The sequence below is a fragment of the Somniosus microcephalus genome, chromosome 9, assembly GCF_052327205.1.
Source record: "Somniosus microcephalus isolate GS21.2 chromosome 9, FLI_Smic_1.0, whole genome shotgun sequence".
In the NCBI taxonomy this organism is placed as follows: Eukaryota; Metazoa; Chordata; class Chondrichthyes; order Squaliformes; family Somniosidae; genus Somniosus; species Somniosus microcephalus.
This window is the reverse complement of record NC_140995.1, coordinates 2,133,970-2,155,717: the sequence shown is the minus strand read 5'-3', so window position 1 is coordinate 2,155,717 and position 21,748 is coordinate 2,133,970.

The following is a 21,748-nucleotide window of genomic DNA, read 5'->3' as shown; positions in this document are numbered from 1 at the left end:
CCCGATTCACACTCCTCACGATTCACACTCCCCACGATTCACACTCCACGACTCACACTCCTCACGATTCACACTCCCCACAATTCACACTCTGCCCAATTCACACTCCACGATTCACACACCCCACGATTACACAACTCACGATTCACACTCCCCACGATTCACACTCCCCACGATTCACACTCCCCACGATTCACACTCCCCACGATTCACACTCCCCACGATTCACACTCCACGATTCACACTCCTCACGATTCACACTCCGCACAATTCATACTCCGCACAATTCACACTCTACACAATTCACACTCCACGATTCACACACACCATGATTCACACTCTACATGATTCACACTCCACCTGATTCAGACTCCTCACAGTTCACACTCCTCACAATTCACACTCCCGACGATTCACACTCCCCACGATTCACACTCCACGATTCACACTCCTCACGATTCACACTCCCCACGATTCACACTCCCACGATTCACACTCCACGATTCACACTCTACGATTCACACTCCACGATTCACACTCCACGATTCACACTCCCCACGACTCACACTCCCCACGATTCACACTCCCCACGATTCACACTCCACGATTCACACTCCCTACGATTCACACTCCACACGATTCACACTCCCCACGATTCACACTCCACGATTCACTCTCCCCACGATTCACACTCCTCACGATTCACACTCCCCACGATTCACACTCCTCACGATTCACACTCCCCACGATTCACACTCCACGATTCTCACATCCCACTATTCACACTCCCCACGATTCACACTCCCCACGATTCACACTCCCCACGATTCACACTCCACGATTCACACTCCCCACGATTCACACTCCCCACGATTCACACTCCACGATTCACACTCCTCACGATTCACACTCCTCACGATTCACACTCCACGATTCATAATCCACGATTCACACTCCCCACGATTCACACTCCTCACGATTCACACTCCACGATTCATAATCCACGATTCACACTCCACACGATTCACACTCCACGATTCACACACCCCACAATTCACACTCCCCACGATTCACACTCCCCACGATTCACACAACCCACGATTCACATTCCACGATTCACACACCTCACGATACACACTCCCCACAATTCACACTCTACCCAATTCACACTCCACGATTCACACTCCCCACGATTCACACTCCCCACCATTCACACTCCACGATTCACACTCCTCACGATTCACACTCCCCACGATTCACACTCCCCACGATTCACACACCCCATGATTCATACTCTACACGACTCACACTCCTTATGATTCACACTCCTCACGATTCACACTCCCCACGATTCACACTCCCCATGATTCACACTCCTTATGATTCACACTCCTCACGATTCACACTCCCCATGATGCACACTCCCCACGATTCACACTCCACGATTCACACTCCACAATTCACACTCCCCACGATTAACACTCCCCACGACTCACACTCCACGATTCACACTCCCCACGATTCACACTCCCCACGATTCACACTCCCCACGATTCACACTCCTCACGATTCACACTCCCCATGATTCACACTCCCCACGATTCACACTCCACGATTCACACTCCACAATTCACATTCCCCACGATTCACACTCCCCACGATTCACACTCCCCATGATTCACACTCCACGATTCACACTCCCCACGATTCACACACCCCACGATTCACACTCCCCATGATTCACACTCCACGATTCACAATCCTTACGATTCACACTCCACGATTCACACTCCACGATTCACACTCCCCACGATTCACACTCCCCATGATTCACACTCCCCACGAATCACACTCCCCACGAATCACACTCCCCACGATTCACACTCCGCATGATTCACACTCCCCACGAATCACACGCCCCACGAATCACACTCCCCACTATTCAAACTCCCCACGATTGACACTCCCCACGATTCACACTCCCCACGATTCACACTCCCCATGATTCACACTCCACGATTCACACTCCACACGATTCACACTCCCCATGATTCACACTCCCCACGATTCACACTCCCCACGATTCACACTCCCCATGATTCACACTCCACGATTCACACTCCACGATTCACACTCCCCACGATTCACACTCCCCACGATTCACACTCCACGATTCACACTCCACGATTCACACTCCCCACGATTCACACTCCACGATTCACACTCCACGATTCACACTCCACGATTCACACTCCCCACGATTGACACTCCCCACGATTCACACTCCCCACGATTCACACTCCACGATTCACACTCCACGATTCACACTCCTCACGATTCACACTCCCCATGATTCACACTCCCCACGATTCACACTCTCCACGATTCACACTCCACGATTCACACTCCCCACGACTCACACGCCCCACGATTCACACTCCATGATTCACACTCCCCACGATTCACACTCCACGATTCACACTCCCCACGACTCACACGCCCCACGATTCACACTCCACGATTCACACTCCCCACAATTCACACTCCCCATGATTCACACTCCACAATTCACACTCCTCACGATTCACACTCCACGATTCACACTCCCCACGACTCACACGCCCCACGATTCACACTCCACGATTCACACTCCCCACGATTCACACTCCCCACGATTCACACTCCACGATTCACACTCCACAATACACACTCCCCACGATTCACACTCCCCACGACTCACACTTCCCACGATTCACACTCCACGATTCACACTCCCCACAATTCACACTCCACCATTCACACTCCCCACGATTCACACACCCCACGATTCACACTCCCCATGATTCACACTCCACGATTCACACTCCTCACGATTCACACTCCACGATTCACACTCCACACGATTCACACTCCCCACGATTCACACTCCACGATTCACACTCCCCACGATTCACACACCCCATGATTCACACTCCCCACGGATCACACTCCCCACGAATCACACTCCCCACGATTCACACGCCCCACGATTCACACTCCCCACGATTCATACTACCCACGAATCACACTCCCCACTATTCACACGCCCACTATTCACACTCCCCAACGAATCACACTACCCACGATTCACACTCCTCACGATTCATACTCCACGATTCATAATCCACGATTCACACTCCCCACGATTCACACTCCTCACGATTCACACTCCACGATTCATAATCCACGATTCACACTCCACACGATTCACACTCCACGATTCACACACCCCACAATTCACACTCCCCACGATTCACACTCCCCACGATTCACACACCCCACGATTCACATTCCACGATTCACACACCTCACGATACACACTCCCCACAATTCACACTCTACCCAATTCACACTCCACGATTCACACTCCCCACGATTCACACTCCCCACCATTCACACTCCTCACGATTCACACTCCCCACGATTCACACTCTACACATTTCACACTCCACGATTCACACTCCACGACTCACACTCCCCACGATTCACACTCCCCATGATTCACACTCCTTATGATTCACACTCCACGATTCACACTCCACAATTCACACTCCCCACGATTCACACTCCCCATGATTCACACTCCCCACGATTCACACTCCACGATTCACACTCCACAATTCACACTCCCCACGATTCACACTCCCCACGACTCACACTCCACGATTCACACTCCCCACGATTCACACTCCCCACGATTCACACTCCCCACGATTCACACTCTACGATTCACACTCCCCACGATTCACACTCCCCACGATTCACACTCCACGATTCACACTCCTCACGATTCACACTCCTCACGATTCACACTCCACGATTCATAATCCACGATTCACACTCCCCACGATTCACACTCCACGATTCATAATCCACGATTCACACTCTACACGATTCACACTCCACGATTCACACACCCCACAATTCACACTCCCCACGATTCACACTCCCCACGATTCACACACCCCACGATTCACATTCCACGATTCACACACCTCACGATACACACTCCCCACAATTCACACTCTACCCAATTCACACTCCACGATTCACACTCCCCACGATTCACACTCCCCACCATTCACACTCCACGATTCACACTCCTCACGATTCACACTCCCCACGATTCACACTCGACACAATTCACACTCCACGATTCACACTCCACGATTCACACACCCCATGATTCATACTCTACACGACTCACACTCCTTATGATTCACACTCCTCACGATTCACACTCCCCACGATTCACACTCCCCATGATTCACACTCCTTATGATTCACACTCCTCACGATTCACACTCCCCATGATTCACACTCCCCACGATTCACACTCCACGATTCACACTCCACAATTCACACTCCCCACGATTAACACTCCCCACGACTCACACTCCACGATTCACACTCCCCACGATTCACACTCCCCACGATTCACACTCCCCACGATTCACACTCCTCACGATTCACACTCCCCATGATTCACACTCCCCACGATTCACACTCCACGATTCACACTCCACAATTCACACTCCCCACGATTCACACTCCCCACGATTCACACTCCCCATGATTCACACTCCACGATTCACACTCCCCACGATTCACACACCCCATGATTCACACTCCCCATGATTCACACTCCACGATTCACACTCCCCACGATTCACACTCCACGATTCACAATCCTCACGATTCACACTCCACGATTCACACTCCACGATTCACACTCCACGATTCACACTCCCCACGATTCACACTCCCCATGATTCACACTCCCCACGAATCACACTCCCCACGAATCACACTCCCCACGATTCACACTCCCCATGATTCACACTCCCCACGAATCACACGCCCCACGAATCACACTCCCCACTATTCACACTCCCCACGATTGACACTCCCCACGATTGAAACTCCCCACGATTCACACTCCCCACGATTCACACTCCCCACGATTCACACTCCACGATTCACACTCCACACGATTCACACTCCCCACGATTCACACTCCCCACGATTCACACTCCCCACGATTCACACTCCCCATGATTCACACTCCACGATTCACACTCCACGATTCACACTCCACGATTCACACTCCTCACGATTCACACTCCCCACGATTCACACTCTCCACGATTCACACTCCACGATTCACACACCCCACGATTCATACGCTACACGATTCACACTCCCCACGATTCACACTCCCCATGATTCACACTCCTCATGATTCACACTCCTCACGATTCACACTCCCCACGATTCACACTCCACGATTCACACTCCCCACGATTCACACACCCCACGATTCACACTCCTCACGATTCACACTCCCCACGATTCACACTCCCCACGATTCACACTCTGCCCGATTCACACTCCACGATTCACACTCCCAATGAATCACACTCCCCACTATTCACACTCCCCAATATTCACACTCCCCACGATTCACACTCCCCACGATTCACACTCCCCACGAATCACACTCCCCACGATTCACACTCCCCACGATTAACACTCCCCACGATTCACACTCCACGATTCACACTCCACGATTCACACTCCTCACGATTCACACTCCCCATGATTCACACTCCACGATTCACACTCCTCACGATTCACACTCCCCATGATTCACACTCCCCACGATTCACACTCCCCACGATTCACACTCCACGATTCACACTCCCCACGATTCACACTCCCCACGATTCACACTCCCCACGATTCACACTCCCCACGATTCACACTCCACGATTCACACTCCCCACGATTCACACTCCCCACGATTCACACTCCCCACGATTCACACTCCTCCTGATTCACAATCCTCACGATTCACAATCCTCACGATTCACACTCCCCACGATTCACACTCTCCATGATTCACACTCCCCACGATTCACACTCCACGATTCACACTCCCCACGAATCACAATCCCCACTATTCACACTCCCCACGATTCACACTGCCCACGATTCACACTCCCCACGATTCACACTCCACGATTCACACTCCCCACGATTCACACTCCTCCTGATTCACAATCCTCACGATTCACACTCCCCACGATTCACACTCCCCACGATTCACACTCCACGATTCACACTCCCCACAATTCACACTCCACACGATTCACACTCCCCATGATTCACACTCCACGATTGACACTCCCCACGATTCACAGTCCCCACGATTCACACTCCCTACGAATCACAATCCCAACGAATCACACTCCCCACAATTCACACTCCACGATTCACACTCCACGATTCACACTCCCCACGATTCACACTCCCCACGATTCACACGCCTCACGTTTCACACTCCTCACGATTCACACTCCACACGATTCACACTCCACGATTCACACTCCACGATTCACACTCCACGATTCACACACCCCACGATTCACACTCTACATGATTCACACTCCCCACGATTCACACTCCACCCGATTCACACTCCTCACGATTCACACTCCCCACGATTCACACTCCACGACTCACACTCCTCACGATTCACACTCCCCACAATTCACACTCTGCACAATTCACACTCCACGATTCACACACCCCAGGATTACACAACTCACGATTCACACTCCCCACGATTCACACTCCCCACGATTCACACTCCCCACGATTCACACTCCCCACGATTCACACTCCACGATTCACACTCCTCACAATTCACACTCCGCACAATTCACACTCCGCACAATTCACACTCTACACAATTCACACTCCACGATTCACACACACCATGATTCACACTCTACACGATTCACACTCCACCTGATTCAGACTCCTCACGGTTCACACTCCTCACAATTCACACTCCCGACGATTCACACTCCCCACGATTCACACTCCACGATTCACACTCCTCACGATTCACACTCCCCACGATTCACACTCCCACGATTCACACTCCACGATTCACACTCTACGATTCACACTCCACGATTCACACTCCCCACAACTCACACTCCCCACGATTCACACTCCCCACGATTCACACTCCACGATTCACACTCCCTACGATTCACACTCCACACGATTCACTCTCCCCACGATTCACACTCCACGATTCACTCTCCCCACGATTCACACTCCTCACGATTCACACTCCCCACGATTCACACTCCTCACGATTCACACTCCCCACGATTCACACTCCACGATTCTCACATCCCACTATTCACACTCCCCACGATTCACACTCCCCACGATTCACACTCCCCACGATTCACACTCCCCACGATTCACACTCCACGATTCACACTCCTCACGATTCACACTCCTCACGATTCACACTCCACGATTCATAATCCACGATTCACACTCCCCACGATTCACACTCCTCACGATTCACACTCCACGATTCATAATCCACAATTCACACTCCACACGATTCACACTCCACGATTCACACACCCCACAATTCACACTCCCCACGACTCACACTCCCCACGATTCACACACCCCACGATTCACATTCCACGATTCACACACCTCACGATACATACTCCCCACAATTCACACTCTACCCAATTCACACTCCACGATTCACACTCCCCACGATTCACACTCCCCACCATTCACACTCCACGATTCACACTCCTCACGATTCACACTCCCCACGATTCACACTCTACACAATTCACACTCTACACAATTCACACTCCACGATTCACACTCCACCATTCACACACCCCATGATTCATACTCTACACGACTCACACTCCTTATGATTCACACTCCTCACGATTCACACTCCCCACGATTCACACTCCCCATGATTCACACTCCTTATGATTCACACTCCTCACGATTCACACTCCCCATGATTCACACTCCCCACGATTCACACTCCATGATTCACACTCCACAATTCACACTCCCCACGATTAACACTCCCCACGACTCACACTCCACGATTCACACTCCCCACGATTCACACTCCCCACGATTCACACTCCCCACGATTCACACTCCTCACGATTCACACTCCCCATGATTCACACTCCCCACGATTCACACTCCCCACGATTCACACTCCACGATTCACACTCCCGACGATTCACACTCCCCACAATTCACACTCCCCATGATTCACACTCCACGATTGACACTCCCCACGATTCACAGTCCCCACGATTCACACTCCCTACGAATCACAATCCCAACGAATCACACTCGCCACAATTCACACTCCACGATTCACACTCCACGATTCACACTCCCCACGATTCACATTCCCCACGATTCACACGCCTCACGTTTCACACTCCTCACGATTCACACTCCACACGATTCACACTCCACGATTCACACTCCACGATTCACACTCCACGATTCACACACCCCACGATTCACACTCTACATGATTCACACTCCCCACGATTCACACTCCACCCGATTCACACTCCTCACGATTCACACTCCCCACGATTCACACTCCACGACTCACACTCCTCACGATTCACACTCCCCACAATTCACACTCTGCACAATTCACACTCCACGATTCACACACCCCACGATTACACAACTCACGATTCACACTCCCCACGATTCACACTCCCCACGATTCACACTCCCCACGATTCACACTCCCCACGATTCACACTCCCCACGATTCACACTCCACGATTCACACTCCTCACGATTCACACTCCGCACAATTCACACTCCGCACAATTCACACTCTACACAATTCACACTCCACGATTCACACACACCATGATTCACACTCTACACGATTCACACTCCACCTGATTCAGACTCCTCACAGTTCACACTCCTCACAATTCACACTCCCGACGATTCACACTCCCCACGATTCACACTCCACGATTCACACTCCTCACGATTCACACTCCCCACGATTCACACTCCCACGATTCACACTCCACGATTCACACTCTACGATTCACACTCCACGATTCACAATCCACGATTCACACTCCCCACGACTCACACTCCCCACGATTCACACTCCCCACGATTCACACTCCACGATTCACACTCCCTACGATTCACACTCCACACGATTCACACTCCCCACGATTCACACTCCACGATTCACTCTCCCCACGATTCACACTCCTCACGATTCACACTCCCCACGATTCACACTCCTCACGATTCACACTCCCCACGATTCACACTCCACGATTCTCACATCCCACTATTCACACTCCCCACGATTCACACTCCCCACGATTCACACTCCCCACGATTCACACTCCACGATTCACACTCCCCACGATTCACACTCCCCACGATTCACACTCCACGATTCACACTCCTCACGATTCACACTCCTCACGATTCACACTCCACGATTCATAATCCACGATTCACACTCCCCACGATTCACACTCCTCACGATTCACACTCCACGATTCATAATCCACGATTCACACTCCACACGATTCACACTCCACACGATTCACACTCCACGATTCACACACCCCACAATTCACACTCCCCACGATTCACACTCCCCACGATTCACACACCCCACGATTCACATTCCACGATTCACACACCTCACGATACACACTCCCCACAATTCACACTCTACCCAATTCACACTCCACGATTCACACTCCCCACGATTCACATTCCCCACCATTCTCACTCCACGATTCACACTCCTCACGATTCACACTCCCCACGATTCACACTCCCCACGATTCACACACCCCATGATTCATACTCTACACGACTCACACTCCTTATGATTCACACTCCTCACGATTCACACTCCCCACGATTCACACTCCCCATGATTCACACTCCTTATGATTCACACTCCTCACGATTCACACTCCCCATGATGCACACTCCCCACGATTCACACTCCACGATTCACACTCCACAATTCACACTCCCCACGATTAACACTCCCCACGACTCACACTCCACGATTCACACTCCCCACGATTCACACTCCCCACGATTCACACTCCCCACGATTCACACTCCTCACGATTCACACTCCCCATGATTCACACTCCCCACGATTCACACTCCACGATTCACACTCCACAATTCACACTCCCCACGATTCACACTCCCCACGATTCACACTCCCCATGATTCACACTCCACGATTCACACTCCCCACGATTCAAACACCCCACGATTCACACTCCCCATGATTCACACTCCACGATTCACAATCCTCACGATTCACACTCCACGATTCACACTCCACGATTCACACTCCCCACGATTCACACTCCCCACGAATCACACTCCCCACTATTCACACTCCCCACGATTGACACTCCCCACGATTGACACTCCCCACGATTCACACTCCCCATGATTCACACTCCACGATTCACACTCCACACGATTCACACTCCCCACGATTCACACTCCCCACGATTCACACTCCCCACGATTCACACTCCCCATGATTCACACTCCACGATTCACACTCCACGATTCACACTCCCCACGATTCACACTCCCCACGATTCACACTCCACGATTCACACTCCACGATTCACACTCCCCACGATTCACACTCCACGATTCACACTCCACGATTCACACTCCACGATTCACACTCCACGATTCACACTCCCCACGATTGACACTCCCCACGATTCACACTCCCCACGATTCACACTCCACGATTCACACTCCACGATTCACACTCCTCACGATTCACACTCCCCATGATTCACACTCCCCACGATTCACACTCTCCACGATTCACACTCCACGATTCACACTCCCCACGACTCACACGCCCCACGATTCACACTCCATGATTCACACTCCCCACGATTCACACTCCACGATTCACACTCCCCACGACTCACACGCCCCACGATTCACACTCCACGATTCACACTCCCCACAATTCACACTCCCCATGATTCACACTCCACAATTCACACTCCCCACGACTCACACGCCCCACGATTCACACTCCACGATTCACACTCCCCATGATTCACACTCCCCACGATTCACACTCCACGATTCACACGCCCCACGATTCACACTCCCCACGATTCACACTCCCCACGATTCACACTCCACGATTCACACTCCACAATTCACACTCCCCACGATTCACACTCCCCACGACTCACACTTCCCACGATTCACACTCCACGATTCACACTCCCCACAATTCACACTCCACCATTCACACTCCCCACGATTCACACACCCCACGATTCACACACCCCATGATTCACACTCCACGATTCACACTCCTCACGATTCACACTCCACGATTCACACTCCACACGATTCACACTCCCCACGATTCACACTCCACGATTCACACTCCCCACGATTCACACACCCCATGATTCACACTCCCCACGGATCACACTCCCCACGAATCACACTCCCCACGATTCACACGCCCCACGATTCACACTCCCCACGATTCACACTACCCTCGAATCACACTCCCCACTATTCACACGCCCACTATTCACACTCCACACGATTCACACTCCCCACGATTCATACTCCCCACGAATCACACTACCCACGATTCACACTCCTCACGATTCATACTCCACGATTCATAATCCACGATTCACACTCCCCACGATTCACACTCCTCACAATTCACACTCCACGATTCATAATCCACGATTCACACTCCACACGATTCACACTCCACGATTCACACAGCCCACAATTCACACTCCCCACGATTCACACTCCCCACGATTCACACACCCCACGATTCACATTCCACGATTCACACACCTCACGATACACACTCCCCACAATTCACACTCTACCCAATTCACACTCCACGATTCACACTCCCCACGATTCACACTCCCCACCATTCACACTCCACGATTCACACTCCTCACGATTCACACTCCCCACCATTCACACTCCACGATTCACACTCCCCACCATTCACACTCCCCACCATTCACACTCCTCACGATTCACACTCCCCACGATTCACACTCTACACATTTCACACTCCACGATTCACACTCCACGACTCACACTCCCCACGATTCACACTCCCCATGATTCACACTCCTTATGATTCACACTCCACGATTCACACTCCACAATTCACACTCCCCACGATTCACACTCCCCATGATTCACACTCCCCACGATTCACACTCCACGATTCACACTCCACAATTCACACTCCCCACGATTCACACTCCCCACGACTCACACTCCACGATTCACACTCCCCACGATTCACACTCCCCACGATTCACACTCTACGATTCACACTCCCCACGATTCACACTCCCCACGATTCACACTCCACGATTCACACTCCTCACGATTCACACTCCTCACGATTCACACTCCACGATTCATAATCCACGATTCACACTCCCCACGATTCACACTCCTCACGATTCACACTCCACGATTCATAATCCACGATTCACACTCTACACGATTCACACTCCACGATTCACATACCCCACAATTCACACTCCCCACGATTCACACTCCCCACGATTCACACACCCCACGATTCACATTCCACGATTCACACACCTCACGATACACACTCCCCACAATTCACACTCCCCACGATTCACACTCCACGATTCACACTCCACAATTCACACTCCCCACGATTCACACTCCCCACGAATCACACTCCCCACGATTCACACTCCCCATGATTCACACTCCCCAACGAATCACACGCCCCACGAATCACACTCCCCACTATTCACACTCCCCACGATTGACACTCCCCACGATTGAAACTCCCCACGATTCACACTCCCCACGATTCACACTCCCCACGATTCACACTCCACGATTCACACTCCCCATGATTCACACTCCACGATTCACACTCCCCACGATTCACACACCCCATGATTCACACTCCCCATGATTCACACTCCACGATTCACAATCCTCACGATTCACACTCCACGATTCACACTCCACGATTCACACTCCACGATTCACACTCCCCACGATTCACACTCCCCATGATTCACACTCCCCACGAATCACACTCCCCACGAATCACACTCCCCACGATTCACACTCCCCATGATTCACACTCCCCACGAATCACACGCCCCACGAATCACACTCCCCACTATTCACACTCCCCACGATTGACACTCCCCACGATTGAAACTCCCCACGATTCACACTCCCCACGATTCACACTCCCCACGATTCACACTCCACGATTCACACTCCTCACGATTCACACTCCACACGATTCACACTCCCCACGATTCACACTCCCCACGATTCACACTCCCCACGATTCACACTCCCCACGATTCACACTCCACGATTCACACTCCACGATTCACACTCCACGATTCACACTCCCCACGATTCACACTCCCCACGATTCACACTCCACGATTCACACTCCACGATTCACACTCCCCACGATTCACACTCCACGATTGACACTCCACGATTCACACTCCACGATTCACACTCCCCACGATTGACACTCCCCACGATTCACACTCCCCACGATTCACACTCCACGATTCACACTCCACGATTCACACTCCTCACGATTCACACTCCCCATGATTCATACTCCCCACGATTCACACTCCCCACGATTCACACTCCACTATTCACACTCCCCACGACTCACACGCCCCACGATTCACACTCCACGATTCACATTCCCCACGATTCACACTCCACGATTCACACTCCCCACGAATCACACGCCCCACGATTCACACTCCACGATTCACACTCCCCACAATACACACTCCCCATGATTCACACTCCACAATTCACACTCCTCACGATTCACACTCCACGATTCACACTCCCCACGACTCACACGCCCCACGATTCACACTCCACGATTCACACTCCCCATGATTCACACTCCCCACGATTCACACTCCACGATTCACACGCCCCACGATTCACACTCCCCACGATTCACACTCCCCATGATTCACACTCCACGATTCACACTCCCCACGATTCACACACCCCACGATTCACACTCCCCATGATTCACACTCCCCACGATTCACACTCCACGATTCACACTCCACACGATTCACACTCCCCACGATTCACACTCCCCACGATTCACACTCCCCATGATTCACACTCCCCATGATTCACACTCCACGATTCACACTCCACGATTCACACTCCACGATTCACACTCCCCACGATTCACACTCCCCACGATTCACACTCCACGATTCACACTCCACGATTCACACTCCCCACGATTCACACTCCACGATTCACACTCCACGATTCACACTCCACGATTCACACTCCCCACGATTCACACTCCCCACGATTCACACTCCCCACGATTCACACTCCACGATTCACACTCCACGATTCACACTCCTCACGATTCACACTCCCCATGATTCACACTCCCCACGATTCACACTCCCCAAGATTCACACTCCACTATTCACACTCCCCACGACTCACACGCCCCACGATTCACACTCCACGATTCACACTCCCCACGATTCACACTCCACGATTCACACTCCCCACGACTCACACGCCCCACGATTCACACTCCACGATTCACACTCCCCACAATACACACTCCCCATGATTCACACTCCACAATTCACACTCCCCACGATTCACACTCCCCACGATTCACACTCCACGATTCACACTCCACAATTCACACTCCCCACGATTCACACTCCCCACGACTCACACTTCCCACGATTCACACTCCACGATTCACACTCCCCACAATTCACACTCCACCATTCACACTCCCCACGATTCACACACCCCACGATTCACACTCCCCATGATTCACACTCCACGATTCACACTCCTCACGATTCACACTCCACGATTCACACTCCACACGATTCACACTCCCCACGATTCACACTCCACGATTCACACTCCCCACGATTCACACACCCCATGATTCACACTCCCCACGGATCACACTCCCCACGAATCACACTCCCCACGATTCACACGCCCCACGATTCACACTCCCCACGATTCATACTACCCACGAATCACACTCCCCACTATTCACACGCCCACTATTCACACTCCACACGATTCACACTCCCCACGATTCATACTCCCCACGAATCACACTACCCACGATTCACACTCCTCACGATTCATACTCCACGATTCATAATCCACGATTCACACTCCCCACGATTCACACTCCTCACGATTCACACTCCACGATTCATAATCCACGATTCACACTCCACACGATTCACACTCCACGATTCACACACCCCACAATTCACACTCCCCACGATTCACACTCCCCACGATTCACACACCCCACGATTCACATTCCACGATTCACACACCTCACGATACACACTCCCCACAATTCACACTCTACCCAATTCACACTCCACGATTCACACTCCCCACGATTCACACTCCCCACCATTCACACTCCTCACGATTCACACTCCCCACGATTCACACTCTACACATTTCACACTCCACGATTCACACTCCACGACTCACACTCCCCACGATTCACACTCCCCATGATTCATACTCCTTATGATTCACACTCCACGATTCACACTCCACAATTCACACTCCCCACGATTCACACTCCCCATGATTCACACTCCCCACGATTCACACTCCACGATTCACACTCCACAATTCACACTCCCTACGATTCACACTCCCCACGACTCACACTCCACGATTCACACTCCCCACGATTCACACTCCCCACGATTCACACTCTACGATTCACACTCCCCACGATTCACACTCCCCACGATTCACACTCCACGATTCACACTCCTCACGATTCACACTCCTCACGATTCACACTCCACGATTCATAATCCACGATTCACACTCCCCACGATTCACACTCCTCACGATTCACACTCCACGATTCATAATCCACGATTCACACTCTACACGATTCACACTCCACGATTCACACACCCCACAATTCACACTCCCCACGATTCACACTCCCCACGATTCACACACCCCACGATTCACATTCCACGATTCACACACCTCACGATACACACTCCCCACAATTCACACTCTACCCAATTCACACTCCACGATTCACACTCCCCACGATTCACACTCCCCACCATTCACACTCCACGATTCACACTCCTCACGATTCACACTCCCCACGATTCACACTCTACACAATTCACACTCCACGATTCACACTCCACGATTCACACACCCCATGATTCATACTCTACACGACTCACACTCCTTATGATTCACACTCCTCACGATTCACACTCCCCACGATTCACACTCCCCATGATTCACACTCCTTATGATTCACACTCCTCACGATTCACACTCCCCATGATTCACACTCCCCACGATTCACACTCCACGATTCACACTCCACACGATTCACACTCCCCACGATTCACACTCCCCACGATTCACACTCCCCATGATTCACACTCCCCATGATTCACACTCCACGATTCACACTCCACGATTCACACTCCACGATTCACACTCCCCACGATTCACACTCCCCACGATTCACACTCCACGATTCACACTCCACGATTCACACTCCCCACGATTCACACTCCACGATTCACACTCCACGATTCACACTCCACGATTCACACTCCCCACGATTCACACTCCCCACGATTCACACTCCCCACGATTCACACTCCACGATTCACACTCCACGATTCACACTCCTCACGATTCACACTCCCCATGATTCACACTCCCCACGATTCACACTCCCCACGATTCACACTCCACTATTCACACTCCCCACGACTCACACGCCCCACGATTCACACTCCACGATTCACACTCCCCACGATTCACACTCCACGATTCACACTCCCCACGACTCACACGCCCCACGATTCACACTCCACGATTCACACTCCCCACAATACACACTCCCCATGATTCACACTCCACAATTCACACTCCCCACGATTCACACTCCCCACGATTCACACTCCACGATTCACACTCCACAATTCACACTCCCCACGATTCACACTCCCCACGACTCACACTTCCCACGATTCACACTCCACGATTCACACTCCCCACAATTCACACTCCACCATTCACACTCCCCACGATTCACACACCCCACGATTCACACTCCCCATGATTCACACTCCACGATTCACACTCCTCACGATTCACACTCCACGATTCACACTCCACACGATTCACACTCCCCACGATTCACACTCCACGATTCACACTCCCCACGATTCACACACCCCATGATTCACACTCCCCACGGATCACACTCCCCACGAATCACACTCCCCACGATTCACACGCCCCACGATTCACACTCCCCACGATTCATACTACCCACGAATCACACTCCCCACTATTCACACGCCCACTATTCACACTCCACACGATTCACACTCCCCACGATTCATACTCCCCACGAATCACACTACCCACGATTCACACTCCTCACGATTCATACTCCACGATTCATAATCCACGATTCACACTCCCCACGATTCACACTCCTCACGATTCACACTCCACGATTCATAATCCACGATTCACACTCCACACGATTCACACTCCACGATTCACACACCCCACAATTCACACTCCCCACGATTCACACTCCCCACGATTCACACACCCCACGATTCACATTCCACGATTCACACACCTCACGATACACACTCCCCACAATTCACACTCTACCCAATTCACACTCCACGATTCACACTCCCCACGATTCACACTCCCCACCATTCACACTCCTCACGATTCACACTCCCCACGATTCACACTCTACACATTTCACACTCCACGATTCACACTCCACGACTCACACTCCCCACGATTCACACTCCCCATGATTCATACTCCTTATGATTCACACTCCACGATTCACACTCCACAATTCACACTCCCCACGATTCACACTCCCCATGATTCACACTCCCCACGATTCACACTCCACGATTCACACTCCACAATTCACACTCCCTACGATTCACACTCCCCACGACTCACACTCCACGATTCACACTCCCCACGATTCACACTCCCCACGATTCACACTCTACGATTCACACTCCCCACGATTCACACTCCCCACGATTCACACTCCACGATTCACACTCCTCACGATTCACACTCCTCACGATTCACACTCCACGATTCATAATCCACGATTCACACTCCCCACGATTCACACTCCTCACGATTCACACTCCACGATTCATAATCCACGATTCACACTCTACACGATTCACACTCCACGATTCACACACCCCACAATTCACACTCCCCACGATTCACACTCCCCACGATTCACACACCCCACGATTCACATTCCACGATTCACACACCTCACGATACACACTCCCCACAATTCACACTCTACCCAATTCACACTCCACGATTCACACTCCCCACGATTCACACTCCCCACCATTCACACTCCACGATTCACACTCCTCACGATTCACACTCCCCACGATTCACACTCTACACAATTCACACTCCACGATTCACACTCCACGATTCACACACCCCATGATTCATACTCTACACGACTCACACTCCTTATGATTCACACTCCTCACGATTCACACTCCCCACGATTCACACTCCCCATGATTCACACTCCTTATGATTCACACTCCTCACGATTCACACTCCCCATGATTCACACTCCCCACGATTCACACTCCACGATTCACACTCCACAATTCACACTCCCCACGATTAACACTCCCCACGACTCACACTCCACGATTCACACTCCCCACGATTCACACTCCCCACGATTCACACTCCCCACGATTCACACTCCTCACGATTCACACTCCCCATGATTCACACTCCCCACGATTCACACTCCACGATTCACACTCCACAATTCACACTCCCCACGATTCACACTCCCCACGATTCACACTCCCCATGATTCACACTCCACGATTCACACTCCCCACGATTCACACACCCCATGATTCACACTCCCCATGATTCACACTCCACGATTCACAATCCTCACGATTCACACTCCACGATTCACACTCCACGATTCACACTCCACGATTCACACTCCCCACGATTCACACTCCCCATGATTCACACTCCCCACGAATCACACTCCCCACGAATCACACTCCCCACGATTCACACTCCCCATGATTCACACTCCCCACGAATCACACTCCCCACTATTCACACTCCCCACGATTGACACTCCCCACGATTGAAACTCCCCACGATTCACACTCCCCACGATTCACACTCCCCACGATTCACACTCCACGATTCACACTCCACACGATTCACACTCCCCACGATTCACACTCCCCACGATTCACACTCCCCACGATTCACACTCCCCATGATTCACACTCCTCGATTCACACTCCACGATTCACACTCCACGATTCACACTCCCCACGATTCACACTCCCCACGATTCACACTCCACGATTCACACTCCACGATTCACACTCCCCACGATTCACACTCCACGATTCACACTCCATGATTCACACTCCACGATTCACACTCCCCACGATTGACACTCCCCACGATTCACACTCCCCACGATTCACACTCCACGATTCACACTCCACGATTCACACTCCTCACGATTCACACTCCCCATGATTCACACTCCCCACGATTCACACTCCCCACGATTCACACTCCACTATTCACACTCCCCACGACTCACACGCCCCACGATTCACACTCCACGATTCACATTCCCCACGACTCACACGCCCCACGATTCACACTCCACGATTCACACTCCCCACAATACACACTCCCCATGATTCACACTCCACAATTCACACTCCTCACGATTCACACTCCACGATTCACACTCCCCACGACTCACACGCCCCACGATTCACACTCCACGATTCACACTCCCCATGATTCACACTCCCCACGATTCACACTCCACGATTCACACGCCCCACGATTCACACTCCCCACGATTCACACTCCCCATGATTCACACTCCACGATTCACACTCCCCACGATTCACACACCCCACGATTCACACTCCCCATGATTCACACTCCCCACGATTCACACTCCACGATTCACACTCCACACGATTCACACTCCCCACGATTCACACTCCCCACGATTCACACTCCCCATGATTCACACTCCACGATTCACACTCCACGATTCACACTCCACGATTCACACTCCCCACGATTCACACTCCCCACGATTCACACTCCACGATTCACACTCCACGATTCACACTCCCCACGATTCACACTCCACGATTCACACTCCACGATTCACACTCCCCACGATTGACACTCCCCACGATTCACACTCCCCACGATTCACACTCCACGATTCACACTCCACGATTCACACTCCTCACGATTCACACTCCCCATGATTCACACTCCCCACGATTCACACTCCCCACGATTCACACTCCACTATTCACACTCCCCACGACTCACACGCCCCACGATTCACACTCCACGATTCACACTCCCCACGATTCACACTCCACGATTCACACTCCCCACGACTCACACGCCCCATGATTCACACTCCACGATTCACACTCCCCACAATACACACTCCCCATGATTCACACTCCACAATTCACACTCCTCACGATTCACACTCCACGATTCACACTCCCCACGACTCACACGCCCCACGATTCACACTCCACGATTCACACTCCCCATGATTCACACTCCCCACGATTCACACTCCACGATTCACACGCCCCACGATTCACACTCCCCACGATTCACACTCCCCATGATTCACACTCCACGATTCACACACCCCACGATTCACACACCCCACGATTCACACTCCCCATGATTCACACTCCCCACGATTCACACTCCACGATTCACACTCCACAATTCACACTCCCCACGATTCACACTCCCCACGATTCACACTCCCCATGATTCACACTCCACGATTCACACTCCCCACGATTCACACACCCCACGATTCACAGTCCCCATGATTCACACTCCACGATTCACAATCCTCACGATTCACACTCCACGATTCACACTCCCCGATTCACACTCCCCACGATTCACACTCCCCATGATTCACACTCCCCACGAATCACACTCCCCACGAATCACACTCCCCACGATTCACACTCCCCATGATTCACACTCCCGACGAATCACACGCCCCACGAATCACACTCCCCACTATTCACACTCCCCACGATTGACACTCCCCACGATTGACACTCCCCACGATTCACACTCCCCACGATTCACACTCCCCATGATTCACACTCCACGATTCACACTCCACACGATTCACACTCCCCACGATTCACACTCCCCACGATTCACACTCCCCACGATTCACACTCCCCATGATTCACACTCCACGATTCACACTCCACGATTCACACTCCACGATTCACACTCCCCACGATTCACACTCCCCACGATTCACACTCCCCACGATTCACACTCCACGATTCACACTCCCCACGATTCACACTCCACGATTCACACTCCACGATTCACACTCCACGATTCACACTCCCCACGATTGACACTCCCCACGATTCACACTCCCCACGATTCACACTCCACGATTCACACTCCACGATTCACACTCCTCACGATTCACACTCCCCATGATTCACACTCCCCACGATTCACACTCCCCACGATTCAC